The sequence below is a fragment of the Mauremys mutica genome, chromosome 3 (genome assembly GCF_020497125.1).
Source record: "Mauremys mutica isolate MM-2020 ecotype Southern chromosome 3, ASM2049712v1, whole genome shotgun sequence".
NCBI lineage: Eukaryota > Metazoa > Chordata > Testudines > Geoemydidae > Mauremys > Mauremys mutica.
Genome location: NC_059074.1, coordinates 71,179,073 through 71,197,931, shown reverse-complemented (window position 1 = coordinate 71,197,931; position 18,859 = coordinate 71,179,073).

The following is an 18,859-nucleotide window of genomic DNA, read 5'->3' as shown; positions in this document are numbered from 1 at the left end:
GTGACTTTACTACCACCTGGAAGAGGATTCTGCCTTTCCTTTCTTCCTCCAACAGAGAATCCCAACCTGTAGCCTGGCTACTCAACCCACATGCTGCTTCCAGGATTTGGCTCTAAAGCTTAATTTCTTTTTTTATAAAATATGCAACAGAACATTGACTGCAGCAATATTCTGAGAAGAATTCCCATGAATAATTAACACTGAACTACAATTGTCAACTACATAAACAAAGTACATTTTGTGATGTATAATCTGTGCCTTTTTATTTTACTTGTTTGTTTATTCATTAATTGGTGAAATCTGGCTATTTGCTGTGGGTTCCTGAGTCACTTCCTTTCTCTAGAAACATGAACTGGTGCAGTTTGCTCAGGACCAAATTGTAACTGTCCCAAAGCAGGAGAGGTTCTGTGTAAATGGGAGCCCATTTGGATCTTAGTCCATTACTTCTGCACTCAAGGCAGATACAATACACTGCCAGAGCACAAAGGGGGACTGTTAGTGCTGTCGATAATGCTCAACACCCTGAAGGGTGACGTGGCCATGTTCCTGCACCCAAAACCATCTCCCAGCACCAGCTTGCACCTAGAAGGATGCCTTAGGGAAAGCAGAAGATCAAAGGTGCAGCAAAGACACATAGCAAGTGTGCTTCTTCCCCATATCCCCTAGAGCAGTGGGTCTCAAACTATTGTACTGGTGACCTCTTTCACATAACAAACCTCTAAGTGTGACCCCCCCTTATGAATTAAAAACACTTGTTTATATATTTAACCAAGGCTGGCTCCAGGCACCAGCATTTCAAGCTGGTGCTTGAGGCGGCAATCTGCAAGGGGCGGCAGTCCCTGTTGTTTTGCCCCCAAGCAGCACACCGAATTGCCACCCCAGGTGGTGGGGAAGTCTGTGCGCTGTTAGGGCAGCAGGCACATTTCCACGGTGAGGGCAATTCGGCAGCAGCTTCTATGTTCAGCTGTCCGGGGAGGCTTCAGCTAAACATAGAAGCTGCCGCCAAATTGCCGCCGCCACGGAAATGCGCCTGCTGCCCTAAGGGCACACGAACTGTCCCTGCCGCCCGGGGCGGCATTTCAGTGCGCTGCTTGGGGCGGCGAAAACTGTAGAGCCGGCCCTGTATTTAACACAATTATACATTCTGGAGGCAAAGCAGGGTTTGGAGTGGAGGCTGACAGCTCTCGACCCCCCCATGTAAAACCTCGTGACCCCCTGAGGGGTCCCGACCCCCAGTTTGTGAACCCCTGTCCTAGAGTCACTGTGCCCGTTCTGCCCACTCTAGGCCATTCACACTGTCTACTTCTTCTGCCTTCTCCATACTCATCATGCAATCTTTTTGAGTCATAATTGAGCCATAAGGCTGCAATCCAAAACCCATTGGATCAGCCAGGGTAAATTGGAAATAATTTCATTGAAGTAAATTGAGATCCACTTATGTATAAGTGGTGTAAGAGCAGAATCAAGTCCAACCTTTAACTGCTGATTTATTTACTATGTAGAAACTCTAAGACATTATTATTTATTTATATGCTCACACAAAATATCATCTCTTCATGTTTATTTTATGTGAAATCTGGATCTTCCTGTTATTTGCTTGCTCAAATATGATATGGGATTTCATTCAATAAATAACATAACAGAGATCATTTAGCATTTTTTCACTTGAAGCTTATTTAACATGGACAAGCTCATTCTTTTTGACCAGCCCTTTGCCAGCATTTTCCTTAATCGTATCTGATCTCTTTGATTTAATTGAGAAAAGTAATTCTAAATGACTGTCATTTTTCTTGCATATCTTTGTAAACAAAAATAATATAATTAAGATTATGCAAAGCAGAAACAAATCTAAAAGTGTCAGGCCAGAGGAAAGGCATGAATTTTTTCAAAACTGGGAATTGCAGTCATACATCTGTATGACCTAATTAAGAAATATTATACCTTGCTGGGGGAAACAGTTCTACCAGGGAAAAGATTTTTCATGAGCAAATAATTGATAAAACATTTTAAACTGGATCAGTCTTAATATTTCTAACTGAAAATGGGTCGCAGGCTTCTTAGAAGATCACTGAAGTGAACATAAAACATCTGACAAAGTCCACAGTGATATTATCAGCACTGTAAATATAAAATCACCTTTACTTCTAAGCAATGTATAGTAAACCAGGGCCTGAGCCAAAGCGCACTGAAGTCAATAAGAGTCCTTCCTTTGAATTCAGTGGGCTTTGGATCAGACCTCTAATCTTGAACCAATGGCAAATCTTCCTTTGACTTGAATGGGAGCAGGATCTAACCCCACTATTGCAAGGCACCAAAAGAAACGATAGCAGAGACTGCTGCTGTGCTGTCACTGTACCAGCCAGTAGCTATTGTTGGAAGAATAGGAAGGAACTCTTGTTTAGATAAAATTAAAGGTTGAATGTACAGGGATTGATATGATCAGTTCCAAGATACACAGACCTTCCTCTGCCATTGTAAAACTACAGAATATTTGAACGGCATTCATTAGTTGAATATTGAGCCAGAATACAGGTGACCCTGACCTGCTCTATGTGTACATACCTAGGAAACACTTTTCCTGTCAAAAGGGAAACACATGAAAACATTCAGAGCAGCTTTTAAATCCTCCATACGTTTGGTCCTACATTTTGACTATGGAAGAACTGTATTAAAAGGAAATGTTGCTATTCATGGTTAATTGAAAACACATACTAAAAGAGATCAGTGTGTGTCCTGCAAGCCAGTGAATACCCATGTAGTTAAACAGTGGCTGAGGCTGGGATTTTCAAAGGAGCCTCAAAAAAGTCAAGCATCCAACCCCCAATGAAATTCAATAGGTGATAGGCACTTAAGTTCTTTATGCTCCATTGAAAATCCCAGCCTGAGTTACCAGTGAGCCAGTAACTGCATTCATTTCTAAATATATTTATTTAGCACTCACTACATGAGAGAGAGAGAGAGAGAGAGAAGCAGAAATCCTGATTAAAAAGTGTTATCTTCAATGGAATCGTTATAGAATGACACAGGTGTAGGCCAAATTTTGCCTCGCCCTAGTATGGGCAGAAGGAGAGGGCACAGGAAGCCTACCTGTAACCCTCTCATTATGTATGCTCTCTGTGCAAGGGCAAGTCAAATCCTAGTCTTTGTCCTCAGTGGTGTTAAGGGACTGCTTTGTGACAGTGATGAAAGGGGCTCAAGCCAGCCAAAAAGGGCTCAGAGGGATGTGGTGGCGTCCAGGCTGGGCCCTCACCCATCTTGCTACCAGCCCATTGAGTTGGCTGAACAAACAGGAAGGAACAGACTCTGCTGTTTGAGCACAGCATGTACACTCATCACTGAGCATCATTATTATTTATGATAAATATGACTGTATACTATATAGTCACCATAATGTGTTATAGCTGCACAGAGTGAGTAAAAGCTAAGGGAAATGTGGTATTTACAGTGACACAGAGTGTATCTATTCTGTCCTTTAGTAGGCATGACACCCTTCTTTGCCCTTGGACATAGTGTTCTGCAGACTTTCAGCAAAAGGCCAGCCATACATCCCAGAGATGAATATACTCTTGGACATTCTGCTAAGTTGCTTGTTGACAGCAGCAAATGGAACCCAGCAGAAAATTGGTCACATCAAATGATCATTTTCAGAAACGTTTCTGTGTGCAGTGATGATTGGTTCTCTGCCTGATTGAATGTCCAGGGTCAGCTAGTCACCATATGTTGCGCTAGCAGACACCAGGCAATCAGTCCAGCAGACTGGAAGGTGAGAGTAAAAGGAAATCTGAGGAACAAAGAATCATTAACAAATCCTTATTAGGAGGGAAAGATTTCCTCATTTATCTGTTAGCTTTTTTTTTAACTGCACCTTTGCTTTTTCCCCTATATTTTCCTTCCTTCACATATTCCTCCCAAGTGTAAAAATTTTAAAAAATTGCTTTTACCTTTTTTTTCATTTTATTCTAATAGTTTCCTACTAATAGTATCATTATATTTAGAAGGGTTAGCATTGACCCCCATTTCAGAGTCTGTGGGTTGAGGGATCTGACTGAAGGCTTCAGCTTCCCTATCTGTAAAATGGGTATAATGATTTTTTTAACTTTCTTAATAAAGCATTGTGAGGTCAATGAATGAACTGTGCTAAATTAAGATCCAGTTGTGTCAGTGAGTAGTACCTTGCTACCTGAGTAACCCTATTGAAATCAGTGGGACTGTATGTACAGAGTGTCTATTCAATATGAGTAAAGGTAGTGCAATTGGACCTTTTGCTGTTGTTAATAAAAACAAAATGTTAGGCTCCTACATCCATTTTTAGGCACTCAAGAATGCGTTTTTTAAAAAGTGCCTGTGTGATATAGTCACATATGTTCCATTGAAGTCAAACTGCTCCTAGATCACCTTGGCACTTTTGAAATACCCGCACTTGAGTGTCTAAATATGGAAGTAGGATCCTAACATTTTATTTTTATTAACAACAGCAAAAGGCTGCTATTTTTGAAACGTCTGGCCTTAAACACTCCGCTGATTTTGGCTAGTTGTGTAAATTACACTTCCACTTTACATATAACCTCTAGATTTGGCACACACTTTTATAATCTACTTGGCTTTGTTATATGATCATACTACTAAACCGATTGAAATACTGTTTTAACTCAAAAAAGAGAGCCAACCATTGTGGTTTCCGGGCAGTTTGATCTACAATCCATGCTATATATGCTCTGTGGAATGTTATTGAAAAGTGACTAGAGCAACAAAAGGAAGTTAACATCATGTTTATAGACTTTCCAGCTGCTTTTGGTGTAGGCATCAATCAGCACCGTGGATACTGCCATGGCAGTATGGGGTACCTGAGGACTTGTGTGTTCCTTGTGAAGGAACTGTACAATGGTACATTTCGCTATGTGAAGGTCAACGGTTGTATTACAGACTGGTTTTCAGTCCAATCAGGAGTACGCCAGGGATGCATTTTCTCACCTACTTATTTAATGTTCTAATAGACTATGTGGCCAAAGCAGGAGGTGTGAAAATTAAAGTTTCATTTTGAGAGGATCTCAAGTATGTGGATGACATTCCCTTACTTGGAGAGACTACTGATCAACTACAGCTAAGTCTGGGAAAGCTGCAAAAAAATGCAGAATCCATGAGCCTTAAGATCAATGGTGATAAAATCAAAGCTATGTACACTTCCTAAAAAACAGAAATGAATGACCTGCCGATGCCGCATCAATTACACTGATTGAGTGGATAGTTTTATCTATCTAGGTGTCAGTTGACAGCAGGAGGGTCTAGAACCGAAGGAGTCACATTTTGGATTGGTCTTGCATAAGTGCCATTTCAGCATCTTCATGAGCCATTAAAAACAGCTGTGTAGAGTAGTTTTGAGTGTCAAAAGTTATGGCATATTCTTAACATTCGTTGTTTTGATTTTGTCACAAATTAGGAGACACTTAGATGATCCCAGCAAGTTGCAGTCTTGAACCAGCTGAGAAAAGACAACTGCAATGGTGGGGTTTTGTCCAATGTGCAAAAGAAGGTGCACCTTTAAAGAAGGTTTATAGAACTGTGGTTGAGGGAAATAGAGCACAAGGATGACCACAAATAAGGTTGGAAAATGTAATTTTGGGGGATATAAGAAGCCTAAATTCTCCCAACTGACGCTTGCTGAATGAAGAACAAGAATCAGGATAGAAGTCCATTCGGCACAACTACATTACAGCCATAAGAACTTGCTGTCGCTGCCATTGCTGCTACTGCTGGCTTTGTTATCAATTTGTAATCTCCAAGTCAAACATTCGAGGGAAATCAGAAGTATGTGTTTCTCTTAGATTGTAAGCTCTTTAGGTCAGTGCTATAATGAGGTATACAAACCCTACACTGGACAAGGGGTTAAGGAGCTGCTCTGACTTCAGGTGGCTTTGCCCTGCCACTCCTGCAAGGCATGCACAGGTTGGAGGAGGAGCTTAAAAAGGGAGCAGGGCAACTTGCTTATTGGCAGACCAAGGAGGATAACTCACTTTCAGCCTTAGCTTAACTGAAGGTATGACTTTCCCAGAAGATTGCTGCCTGTTGGCCCCTTCCTCTGGGAAGGGAGGACCAGATTCTAATGCAGTTTGAGAGAGACTCATTCCCCTCTGTTTCCTATTAACTCAGGGGTTTTTTGGCATTAATTTCCCATGGACTACACTGGAAGGGTAGAGATTAAAGCAACTGGCTAGAGGGCCAAGTCTTAGGAAGAGAAAGATCACTGCAAAGGCAGAGCAGCTGTTGTCAGGAAGTACGTAATGGCAAGAAAGCTGCTATGCCAGCCCATCCACAAGGCGGTGCTAGTGGTGAGTCACCCTTTTCACAAGTGCCTAACACGATAATAATAAATACCTAGCTCTTGTATACCCTTTTCATTCATAGATCTCAAAGCACTTTAGAAAGGAAGTCATTATTATTAATCCCATTGTACAGATGAGGAAATTGAGGTGGACAAGTAAGTGACTTGTCCAAAGTCACCCAGCAGATCAGTAGCAGACCTAGGAATAGAACACAGCACTCCTAAGTCCCTGGCAGGATCTCCATCCACGAGGGTCCTGATTAGGAGCTATGGCAGTACAACAACAATCATAATAATTAATGTGCATTTATCACCCTGTCCCCATCAATAGGTGGTCGCGTGGTATTAAACCATATTTTAGAGCAATAATAAGACAATTCAAGAATATCAGCAGGAATGTGAACACACAAAGTGGCACTGCAAGTAGCATGTATTTACCATTCATTCCAAACACATATCTGTGCCTCAGAGTGGAGGCTAGACAGTTTCCCTTTTTGATTTCTGTTATCATCTTCCCATGCTGCTCCTTCCGATCACAGTCCATAGCAAATTTCTATTGTCAGTTTACTCCCTTTTAATTTCAAGCTTTAATTTTCTATCCTATCCATATTTTTTTTCAATATCTATCAACTGCTTTGAAAACTTCCCTTCACATAAAGGCAGCTACCTTCTACTACTTCTGAACTCTTATGATGTATCTGCATTCCAAAATATTTAGTATCTCCTTGATTTTTCTCATTCTCACACTCTTTTGGTTAAACATGCGCTATTAAAATTGCCTCTGCATCTGCAAAATCTTTTAGCTTCCCTTTTAACTTGCCATGATTAAAAAAAAAAACATTGTGACGTTATCAAAATGAAATATTTTGACTGATATGAACTATTTTTTTTCAGGTTGTCAGTTTATGAAAATACTCAAGATTTTGACTTTATGTCATAATTAGGGACAGGTAAAATTTTTGAATTCTAAAACTGGATGGGAAAACTATTTCCCATCCAGCTCAAGTCCTAGGTATATTTTGTTTCCTTTTGGGTCCTGATCCTTCAAACACTTATGCATGTTTCAGTTTACGCTTGCTAATGGTCCCATTGAACTCACTTGGATTATTAATGTTCATAAATGTTTGCAGTATCAGGACCATAGTTTGATTTTTTTTCTCTTAATTTTCTAATATGCATTGTTAAGATGACCACAGGCAATTGTTTCTGGAGGATATACTATGATCAAAGTAAAGGAAAACAAACTTCTGACCCTGGTCGGAGGCCAGAACAGGGATTCAAACATATCTAAACAAGGGCATTCAGTTCCGGGTGATAACTCACAAATGTTACCAAAAGGCTGATTGTAATTGATGGCTTGTATCTAGAAAGCCTGGGGACATCAAGGAGTGTGAAGAAATAGGAGAGTGGAAGAACAGTCCTCTTCCACCTACATAACCAGTTGAAAGTGAACTGGATTTTCATTGGATTATGTCTGAAGAAAGTTCAACGTAAAGTATGAAATAAGGCCCAGCTAAGCATTTATATTATAAACACAAGAAAATAAGCAAAACTAATGAAATGGGCATAATTTCCAAGTAGCATTGACGAGATTTTCAATTTGAGTTCCATATACTCTAACATCAACATGAATAAGAGGAGGATGCTGAAGACAAAGGCCAAATATCAACTCTTAAGCTACTTCCTTCTATTGTCTTTCTATTGCAGAGGACTTACAAACGGTTTTGCTATAAAACTAGATGATTTGCAGTAATCTTGTGACAACATTCATCAGAGCAATCATCAGTAATGATGTGTTGTGAATAATACAGCCACAAATTGATATGATGCAAATCCCCGCATACATTTCTGTATGCTTTACTGCAAAGAGCCAATGTTTTGTTATGCAGATTGCCTTGATTTTCTACAAAATACCTCCATGAAGGACAATGCTTTTCAATGTTCTCAACCATCAATGGACTTTTTAAATGAGCATAAGACTCAGTCCTTTCACTCCATGTAACAACAATGCTGTTTCCATTTATTACAGCTATTGAGAATGAGTTTGCCACTAATTAGCTATTTTTATCATGACAGCACATGGAATTTAATGTAAAAAAACCCCAACTTTGTTATATATATATCAGAATTTCAGTTTGAGTGAAAACTTCCCCGTACAATGTATTCACTGAAAGGAGGGCACACGCTACCTGTGTGAGAATTGGGAAACAGAGGTCATCTGACAGGTTCTTAGGGTACGTCTACACTTACCTGCCGGTTCGACGTGGAGAGTTTGACTTTTTGGAGTTCGAACTATCGCGTCTGATCTAGACGCGATAGTTCGAACTCCGGAAGCGCCGCGGTCGACTCCGGTACTCCACCTCGGCAGAAGGAGTTGGCGGAGTCGACGGGGGAGCCGCGGAGTTCGACCCCGCCGCGTCTGGACGGGTGAGTTGTTCGAATTAGGGTACTTCGAATTCAGCTACGCTATTCACGTAGCTGAATTTGCGTACCCTAATTCGAACCCCCTTCTTAGTGTAGACCAGGCCTTAGGGAGAGAATTTCAAACGTGATGTGTTGCCAGAGAATTTCAGATATGCAGTGCAGCTGTTGTCTCTTCTCCCTGCCGCATTTGTGATGTACACTGACAAGAGAAAATCCATGAAAGAAAAAAATATATTTACCAGGGAAGGTAGGCAAACCATGCAAACTAGAGTTCAATTACAGAAAAGCTGTCTCCAGGAGAGGATGAGTCATGCTCCTTAGCAGTCCAAGTGATTGGTTTGTGCAGTCAACTAATTCTGAGCTGTTTGAATGTTTGACAGTGTAATGACTTAAACAAAAATAGTAATGGCTCCTTCAAGGTCATGAAGCAGCTCCTCTACCTTGGAAACCCAGCACCACAGTGAGTTTCTGATCTAGAGGGCATTCTTAGAGCTATGAAGTTGGCATTACACTCTCTAATGTCTATATCATGTTTACAAAAACTAAACAAGCCATTTACAACACAAACTTTGCTTCTCTACAAAAGAAAAAGGACACTAAACTGTCCAAACTGCTACATGCCACAAGGAGCCACAACAGTAGCTCCCTTAACCCACCCAACAATATTGTTAATCTTTCCAGCTATTCTCTTAGCCCAGCAGAAGAATCTGTCCTGTCTCGGGGACTCTCCTTTTGTCCTTCCAGATCCACGAATATGATACAGTTCTGCGGTGATCCTACTTTCACCGTCTCCAACTCAAAGAATACTTCCAACGCACCTCTGAACTACATACTAACCCACAGATTCCTCCCTACCAACGCTACAATAAAAAGGATTCTGCATGGACTCCTCCTGAAGGTCGAAACAACAGACTGGACTTCTACATAGATTGCTTCCGTCAACGTGCACGGGCTGAAATTGTGGAAAAGCAGCATCACTTGCCCCATAGCCTAAGCCATGCTGAACACAATGCCATCAACAGCCTCAAGAACAACTCTGACATCATAATAAAAAAGGCTGACAAAGGAGGTGCTGTCGTCATCATGAATAAGTTGGAATATGAACAAGAGGCTGCTAGGCAGCTCTCTAACTTCACATTCTACAAGCCATTACCCTCTGACCCCATTGAGGGTTACCAAAAGAAACTACACCATCTGCTCAAAAAACTCCCTGAGAAAGCACAGGAACAGATCTGTACAGACACATGCCTAGAACCCCGACCAGGTGTATTCTATTTGCTACCCAAGATCCATAAACCTGGAAATCCTGGATGCCCCATCATCTCAAGCATTGGCACCTTAACAGCAGGATTGTCTGGCTATGTGGACTCTCTCCTCAGGCCCTATGCTACCAGCACTCCCAGCTATCTTCGAGACACCACTGACTTCCTGAGGAAACTACAATCCATCGGTGATCTTCCAGAAAACACCATCCTGGCCACTATGGATGTGGAAGCCCTCTACACCAACATTCCACACAAAGATGGACTACAAGCCATCAGGAATAGTATTCCCGATAATATCACGGCTAACCTGGTGGCTGAACTTTGTGACTTTGTCCTCACCCACAACTATTTCACATTTGGGGACAATATATACCTTGAAGTCAGCGGCACTGCTATGGGTACCCGCATGGCCCCACAGTATGCCAAGATTTTCATGGCTGACTTAGAACAATGCTTCCTTAGCTCTTGTTCCCTAACGCCCCTACTCTACTTGTGCTACATTGATGACATCTTCATCATCTGGACCCATCATCTGGAAAAGAAGCCCTCGAGGATTTCCACTGTGATTTTAACAATTTCCATCCCACCATCAACCTCAGCCTAGACCAATCCACACAAGCGGTCCATTTCCTAGACACTACTGTGCTAATAAGCGATGGTCACATAAACACTACCCTATACCGGAAACCCACTGGCCACTATATTTACCTACATGCCTCCAGCTTCCATCCAGGACACACCACACGATCCATTGTCTACAGCCAAGCTCTAAGATACAACCATATTTGTTCCAATCCCTCAGACAGAGATAAACACCTACAAGATCTCTATCAAGCATTCTTAAAACTACAATACCCACCTGCTGAAGTGAAAAAACAGATTTACAGAGCCAGAAGAGTACTCAGAAGCCACCTACTACAGGACAGGCCCAACAAAGAAAATAATAGAACGCCACTAGCCATCACCTACAGTCCCCAACTAAAACCTCTCCAGCGCATCATCAAAGATCTACAATCTATCCTTAAAGATGATCCCTCACTCTCACAGATCTTGGGAGACAGGCCAGTCCTCGCTTACAGATAGCCTCCAAACCTGAAGCAAATACTCACCAGCAACCGCACACCATACAACATAAACACTAACCCAGGAACCTATCCTTGCAACAAAGCCCGATGCCAGCTCTGTCCACATATCTATTCAGGTGACACCATCATAGGACATAGTCACATCAGCCACGCCATCAGGGGCTCGTTCACGTGCACATCTACCAACGTGATATATGCCATCATGTGCCAGCAATGCCCCTCTGCCATGTACATTGGCCAAACCAGAGAGTCGCTACGCAAAAGAATAAATGGACACAAATCTGACATAAGGAATCATAACATTCAAAAAGCGGTGGGAGAACACTTCAACCTGTCTAACCACTCAGTGACAGACTTGAAGGTGGCAATTTTGCAACAAAAAAACTTCAAAAACAGACTCCAAAGAGAAACTGCTGAACTCGAATTAATATGCAAATTAGATACAATTAACTTAGGTTTAAACAGAGACTGGGAATGGTTGGGTCATTACACTAATTGAATCTATTTCCCTATGTTAAGTTCTCTTCACACCTTCTATGGGTCATCTCAATGATCACTTCAAAAGTTTTTTTTCTCCTGCTGATGGTAGCTCATCTCAATTGATTAGACTCTCCCTGTTGGTATGCATACTTCCACGTTTTCATGTTCTCTGTATGTCTAAATATCTCCTGTCTGTGTGTTCCATTCAATGCATCTGAAGAAATGAGCTGTAGCTCACAAAAGCTTATGCTAAAATAAATTTGTTAGTCTCTAAGGTGCCACAAGTACTCCTGTTCTTTTTGCGGATACAGACTAACACGGCTGCTACTCTGAAATATATCATGTTTGTGTTTTGTAGAAACTGACGGATTCCCAATACCGATTCCCATATCTTCCACCCTCTCCTTTATATGTTTTCCTGAGTAGTTAAGCAGAGTCATCTAAATATATTAATGATGTCTGATATTAGGACCAAAACCTCTCAAAGTTAAGGGTTGACCCCCTGCTCAATGCAGGATCAATCCCCAGATACATCTTTATTCCAGTTCCCTAAACAGCCCCCTTAAAGATTGACCTCACAACCCTGGGGTTATGAGGCTATCCCTGAGCTATCCCTCCCCCCAATTAAAATTGAAGATATGTGAAAATGAGTCATGCTTTTTTTTTAACCTCTGATTCCCAAAACAGTCACCACCAGAAGTCGTGGGAGTAGCCATTCATAGTACCTGGTAAATGCTGTGATCAGTGGTCTCAGAAAATATTGTGAGAATGGAATGTGTGAAGTCCCCTCCCTAAACCTCACAGAATTTTTTTTAAATTACTTTAACAATGCTTAAGCGCTCCCCATAAAACAGCCCAAAACAGAGCGGTTAACATATAACAAAAACATTGCTCAATGATGTACTTAATGGGCATTAAAACTCTCCTCATCACAAAACCCCGGCCAAAGGTGTTAACCTTGAGGGCCCTCCCTCAATTATCTGCTTTCAGTAAGTGCATTAAAGTTGGCTGCCGAGGATCAAAACCCACTGAGGTATCTCACAACAGAAGATCTACTGAGCTTTTCCAGCAACACCATAGTGTCACAATAATGTCCTCAGCACACTCCCATGTCACCTTCTGGCTCCCTGCTGTTTTATGATCTACATGCACCCAACATCATGAACTTCCCTGGCCTGCTAGGAACCAAGTGCTATGTGTACATGGGTGGGATCTGGTTGCCTGCACCCATTTGCTACAGAAATATTCTGCTTTCGCCTCGCATATGGCATGCAAGGCACAGCAGGCCACAATCCAAACTGCATTGGTCACATTGACATCCAGATGGATGCACAGGCATCCCAATCACCATTATACAGCTACTCAGTCTATTATAGATGAATTCCTTTTTTCTCAGATCAGCAATGTTGGGACATGGCATCATGAACCATAATTGGAGCAGGTATGCAGGGTCCCCCAAAATGAAAGTCAGCCCAGATACACGATACAAAATCTTGTAATTTCAGGGGGATAAAGTCCCATCTTGCCCTGCTGTGTTACAGCCCTGACCTCCTGAGCACACTGGCATCATGGACTTTTCCCAGGTGTCTAACTTTCATGTTCATGAACTAACTCCTGTTGTCCACTAAGCTTTGGCGAATCAGTGAATAGTAACCTTTTTGGTTCATGTACTCACTGACTCCTTTCAGTGGGTGAAGTATAGGGATGTGTGTTCTGTCAATGGCACTGCACATAGAGTTCAGAAACCCCATCCTCTGAAATCTCACAATAATTTCAGAGACTGGGGTTATGGCAACCATCCTTCAGTAGATCACAGTATTGATAGCCTGGAAAACCTGTACAATCACTCTTCCAACAGTTGACTTCTCAACCCCAAACTGTTTGCAACTGACCAATAGTTGTCAGGTGTTTCCAGCTTCCAAAGGGCAATAGCCACCTGATTCTGCACTGGTACAGGTTTCTGAAATCAAGTGGTCTGGTTCTAGAGTGGTCTGGTGCAATTCCGTGAAGGTCTGCTTCCTCATTCTGACGTTCTACAGCCCCTGGTCATCAGGGGCAGCTCCAGGCACCAGCACGCCAAGCACGTGCCTGAGGCGGCAAGCCACAGGGGGCGCTCTGCCAGTCGCCACGAGGGCGGCAGGCAGGTTGCCTTCGGCAGCATGCCTGCGGAGGGTCCGCTGATCCCGCAGCTTCGGCAGACCTCCCGCAGGCGTGCCGCCGAATCTGTGGAACCGGGGACCTCCCACAGGTAAGCTGCCAAAGGCAGCCTGCCTGCCGTGCTTGGGTCGGCAAAATACCTAGAGCCATCCCTGTTGGTCATCATCCCAGGTTTCTAAAATGATGTGGTCCCAGCACACCGTACTGGTTCTCTAGAACCAGAAGCAGCAGTCCATCCATAGGTAACTCTTGCAATCCCAGCATTGAACACACCTGTTCCTTGGCACCACAGTGGATTCCCTCTCTGGGTCAGCAGTCTTTGCCATTTCAAATTTTTCTGCACTGATTTAATCCAAATCTGCACTGTATGAAGATTTCTCCAGCAAGCCGGAGAAGAACTATATCACCAATACACTTGCTCTGTGTCTCCTACACAGTGTGGCAAAAGGGAGAGATGATTTGGAAGTGCCATCAACAAATGAGTAAAGTACCAGCAACATGCAACAAAGTGGTTACCAGAATGTCTTCTGTGACACACTGGACTCTGAAATACTGCCCCATAAATGGTAACATTACCATTGCATGGCAGGAAGGTATAGTGTGGGTATATCACTGTGCACAGTATGCACCAGTGCCCAGCTCAACATATGTGGACACTTGGCACAGGTACAGGGCACACATGCTTGCACTATACGGAGAAGTACCTAGGGAAGTGGGAACGGTGCAGACACAGCCTAAAAGAGAATCCTGTCTGAAGTTAGCACACTTTGTCTCACCCACAGGGATTATTAAAAAAAAAGTTTTAAAATGTTCTTGCTATTTTTAATTAGTTTTATTATATTATTTGCTTATATTAAGGTGGCACCCAGTGGCCCCAACTGAGATTTTGGTCCCATTGTGCTAGGCATTGTACAAACTTACTGTGAGATTCAGTCTCTGCCCAGAGAAGTTTACAATCGAAAGAGACAGGGCAGACAAAGGATGAGAGGGAAAACAGGCACAAATAGGTGAAGTGACTCACCCAAGGTCATGCAGCAAGTCAGTGGCAGAACTGAGAACAGCCCACAGGTCTCCTGACTCCCAGTCCAGTGTGCTATGTGCTAAACATGCCAATTTCTCCCTTTTAAGTGAGGTGAAGGAAGAAACAAAGGCATTGTGTATGCTAATATGAGAGTCTTTCTTACACTCCTAGAAATTAACTATTTAATTTGAAACTTTTAATTTTACACAGCCATTTCTTCTTAATGTGATCTCATTGCCATTGGAAGTTTAAAAAAAAATCAAAAACAGAATTAAATCTAAGGCACCCAAGATTTCTGTGAAGTCTCGGAAACACTTTTGCTATTATATATCTTTCATACATAGTCAAAAATACATATCTGTGCTTCTGAATAAGCTATTCCTGACCATCAGGTAGATAGTATATATTCAAAGAATCATAGAGGTCATCTAGTCCAGTCCCCTGCACTCATGGCAGGACTAAGTATTATCTAGACCATCCCTGACAGGTGTTTGTCTAACCTGCTCTTAAAAATCTCTAATGACAGAGATTCCATAACCTCCCTAGATAATTTATTCCAATGCTTAACTACCCTTAGAGTTAGAAAGTTTTTCCTAATATCCAACCTAAACAGCCCTTGCTGTGATTTAAGCCCTTTGCTTCTTGTCCTATCTTCAGAGGCTAAAGAGAACAATTTTTCTCCCTCTTCTTGTAACAACCTTTTATGTACCTGAAAATGGTTATCGTGTCCCCCCTCAGCCTTCTTTTTTCCAGACTAAACAAACCCAGTTTTTTTCAGTCATCCCTCATAGGCACAGGTGCCAGCTTCCTCCGGGCCCCAGGGGTACTCAAATGCCCACTCCACTAGGCCCCGACCCCTTCCCCCAAGCTCCCACCTCACCTCTTCCTGCCCCTGCTTTGCCCCAGGCCCTGCTCCCACACTCACCCCCTCCCCACCCCTTCTCCCAAGTCTCCACCTCATCCCATCTCTTCCCACCCTTGCTCCACCCCTGCCCCGCCTCTTCCCACCCAATTTCACCCCCTCCCCTAAGCACAGCTTGTTCCTGTTCCTCCCTCCTCCCCTCCAGAGCCTCCTGAACACCACAGAACAGCTGTTTGCGGCAGGTGAGAGGTGATGGGCAGGAGGGGGAGGAATTGATCTGCAGGGCCGCCGGCAGACAGGAGGTGTTGGGGTGAAGGGGGAGAGGGACACCTGTCACTAATTTTTTTCCATTGGTGCTCCAGCCCTGGATGACAATTGGTTCCTAGCCAATGGGAGATGTAGAGCCAGCACTCGGGGCAGCACCTGCGGACCAGGGCAATGTGCAAAGCCTCCCTGGCCACCCCTCCACCTAGGAGCCGGACATGCTGCCTGCTTCCCAGGAGCCGCATGGAGCTGGGTAGGGAGCCTGCCTGTCCCACTGCATTGCCAACCAGACTTTTAACCTGGCAACCGTATGTATGTGTGCAACTGATTGTTCCTTCCTAAGTGGAGTACTTTGAACTTGCATGTCAAGGTTGAGATGAAAACATAATATTGAATAGCTGCTCATTACATGAGCATTGTCCATCCTGTATACTGAATGAGGCAGGGTTCCAAGGGGAAGAATGTGGTCATATAATTAAACATTGTATCATAATCCATATGTTTAAGGGGGCAACCTTAATTCTGGCATTTCCTAACTGTATAGTGCTTGACTTTGCAATCTTAATCATGTTATTTTAATATAGTATTTGTGTGGGTGAAATATCTATTCTGTGATTATTCTGCAAGATGTTTCACATACTGTGGCTACACAGACTTTGCAGTTGTCAGCAGATATCCCACTCTGACCATCAGCTCAAAAACAGTGACCTGTACCAGCTGATCTAAAGGAGTTTCAATTAGATGACCTAGTATCAAGATTTCATGTTCTCTTCTAGCTACTAGAATGAGGCATAATGAAATTGGATATTCCATACACTAGAGCACGGTTGTACATGAATTCATTAACTCAGTATTTCGCATCCAGGGGACGGGGAGGAGTGGCAGGGGAGAAGAGAAGAAGTGTGGAGGTGGAGAAAGTTGTGTGATTCTTGATCTCTCCTCCCCTTCCCCACTCTGTGCTCCGGGTAAAGTAGCAGATGGCTCCTTCGAGTCCACCTCACTTTCATCTCTCTTCCCATGCTAACCTCTAATGCAGGCAGCTACAGGAATATCTCATATTAACAGGCCTGAAGATTCGAGAAACAGCCCACGGGCCCATGCTTCTCTCCCCTGCTCCCACAGCATTCAGCTAAACTATAAGAGCTTTTGTGACTCAGGCCCACCCCATGGAGCCACCAGTGGATGCCCTGTTGAATGCAGAACAGAGATGGAGACCCACAAAATAAGATAGCAAAAACAAAAGAACAAAAGTTAGAAAGCACAAAAATTTACAGTGATATAGTGACAAGAACAAAGATGTGAGAGAAAACCCCCACCACAGAGAACAGAAGCAATATAAGGCAAGACATTGTCAGAAGAAAAAAAGATTGCAGATCATGCAACAAGGATAGCTAGGAAGGGATCACACATCCAGTAATCAGCCAAAGGAAGTCTACCCCAGACAAGGGTGGAGAACCACTGCATTAGCCAAAACAGTACAGAAAAAAGCCTAATATATCCTCCCACCACCAAAATGCTGAACAGCCTTCTTTACTGAATTGTTACTAAATGTTTATCTAGTCATATGGTCTAGATAAAAATATGCTTGTTTGAAAAACAGAGCTGTCTAAGGGACCTGCAATGAAATTCCATTTCAGGTAAATCATTTGGGGCCTGATTTTTTCATCCTTACATTAAGTAATTCCTTATACCAGGAATAGTCGTACAGATTCCAATGGACTAGGGCTGGCCCAAAACCAGGAATTCTGTTTTGTGAAATTAAAGTTTCACTGCCTGGTTCTGTTCTGATGCAGAACAAAACCAGGACCTTTTTTCACTAAAAGAACCAGAGAGAGAATTCTCACCCCAGAATAACCCATAGGCTAGGGAATGCCACTTCATTCCTAAGAAGACAGAGCAGGGATTTGAACTGGCATCTCCAAATGTTAGCTTCTCTTTTGAGCTTAATCTTGCCTGTTGGAGCTGTTCTACCTTGCATAACATTAACATTTGTTGAGCCTGAGAAAACCAGACCACCCCTGTAGGCTGGTGATTAGGTCATTCAGATGGGATACAGGAGACAAAAATTCAAGGCTCTGATTTGGAGTTCAGGTGATTACCCTAGTCACTGGGGTTATTAGCTATTCAGGGTAGGGAGAGTTTCTCTCTTCAATTTTGAACAGAAACTCTATCCTGGATCTTAGAAACCTTTCTGAAAGTCTCCATGAAATATTTCAGCTTCTATGTTCTCACCAGCTCCATTTTTGAGTTTCAGCTCATAGACTTCTGGCATTGTCCAGACTGCCAACCAATTGAAAGTTGAGAAGAAAGTGCTGTATAAAAGTCTGCAGTCTCTAAGGAGTTGAAGAAATTATCCATTGTGCCTTCTTTTAATAAATAAAAGGCAAAAAGATTTTTTTTAAGAGATACTTATCAACCCAACAAAAGTCAGCCAATTCAATGTAAGGCTGATATTGTCCTCACCTCTTCCGCTGCTTTGCCTGCCTTGTTTTGTTTTGAACACAATGACTTCAAGGACACATTTTCAGTGATTGCAATTGCCTAGACTTTGTTAATTTGTGTCATAACCTTAATATTATTTAAATATAGTTTTTTGTACTTACTGTTGATGGACGGCAGTGTGAGCTGTCTAAATGGCGCTTTAGGGAGAAGGGCTGAAGGATTACAGATTTTCACATTTTTAACCAACAAAAGTGAATTTTAATCCATCAATTTCATTCCCTTATGCACAATTTAGAAGCTTCAGTTTGTGCAGATCGGTCAAAATATAATTGCATTAAACACCTAGATGAACAAGCTAAATTAATTTATTTTTTGCAGTTTATAGCCTATTTGCTGGGTTAGTTTTATTCAAACAGAAAGCTCTAAGGGAAATCATTTTTCTGACAGCCATCTTATTTGAGTGGTGCTAGTGGAGGGATGCATACCAAATGTACAAAAATTCTGATGTCCTCTATCTATATAGTGGTGTGGGGGTTGTAA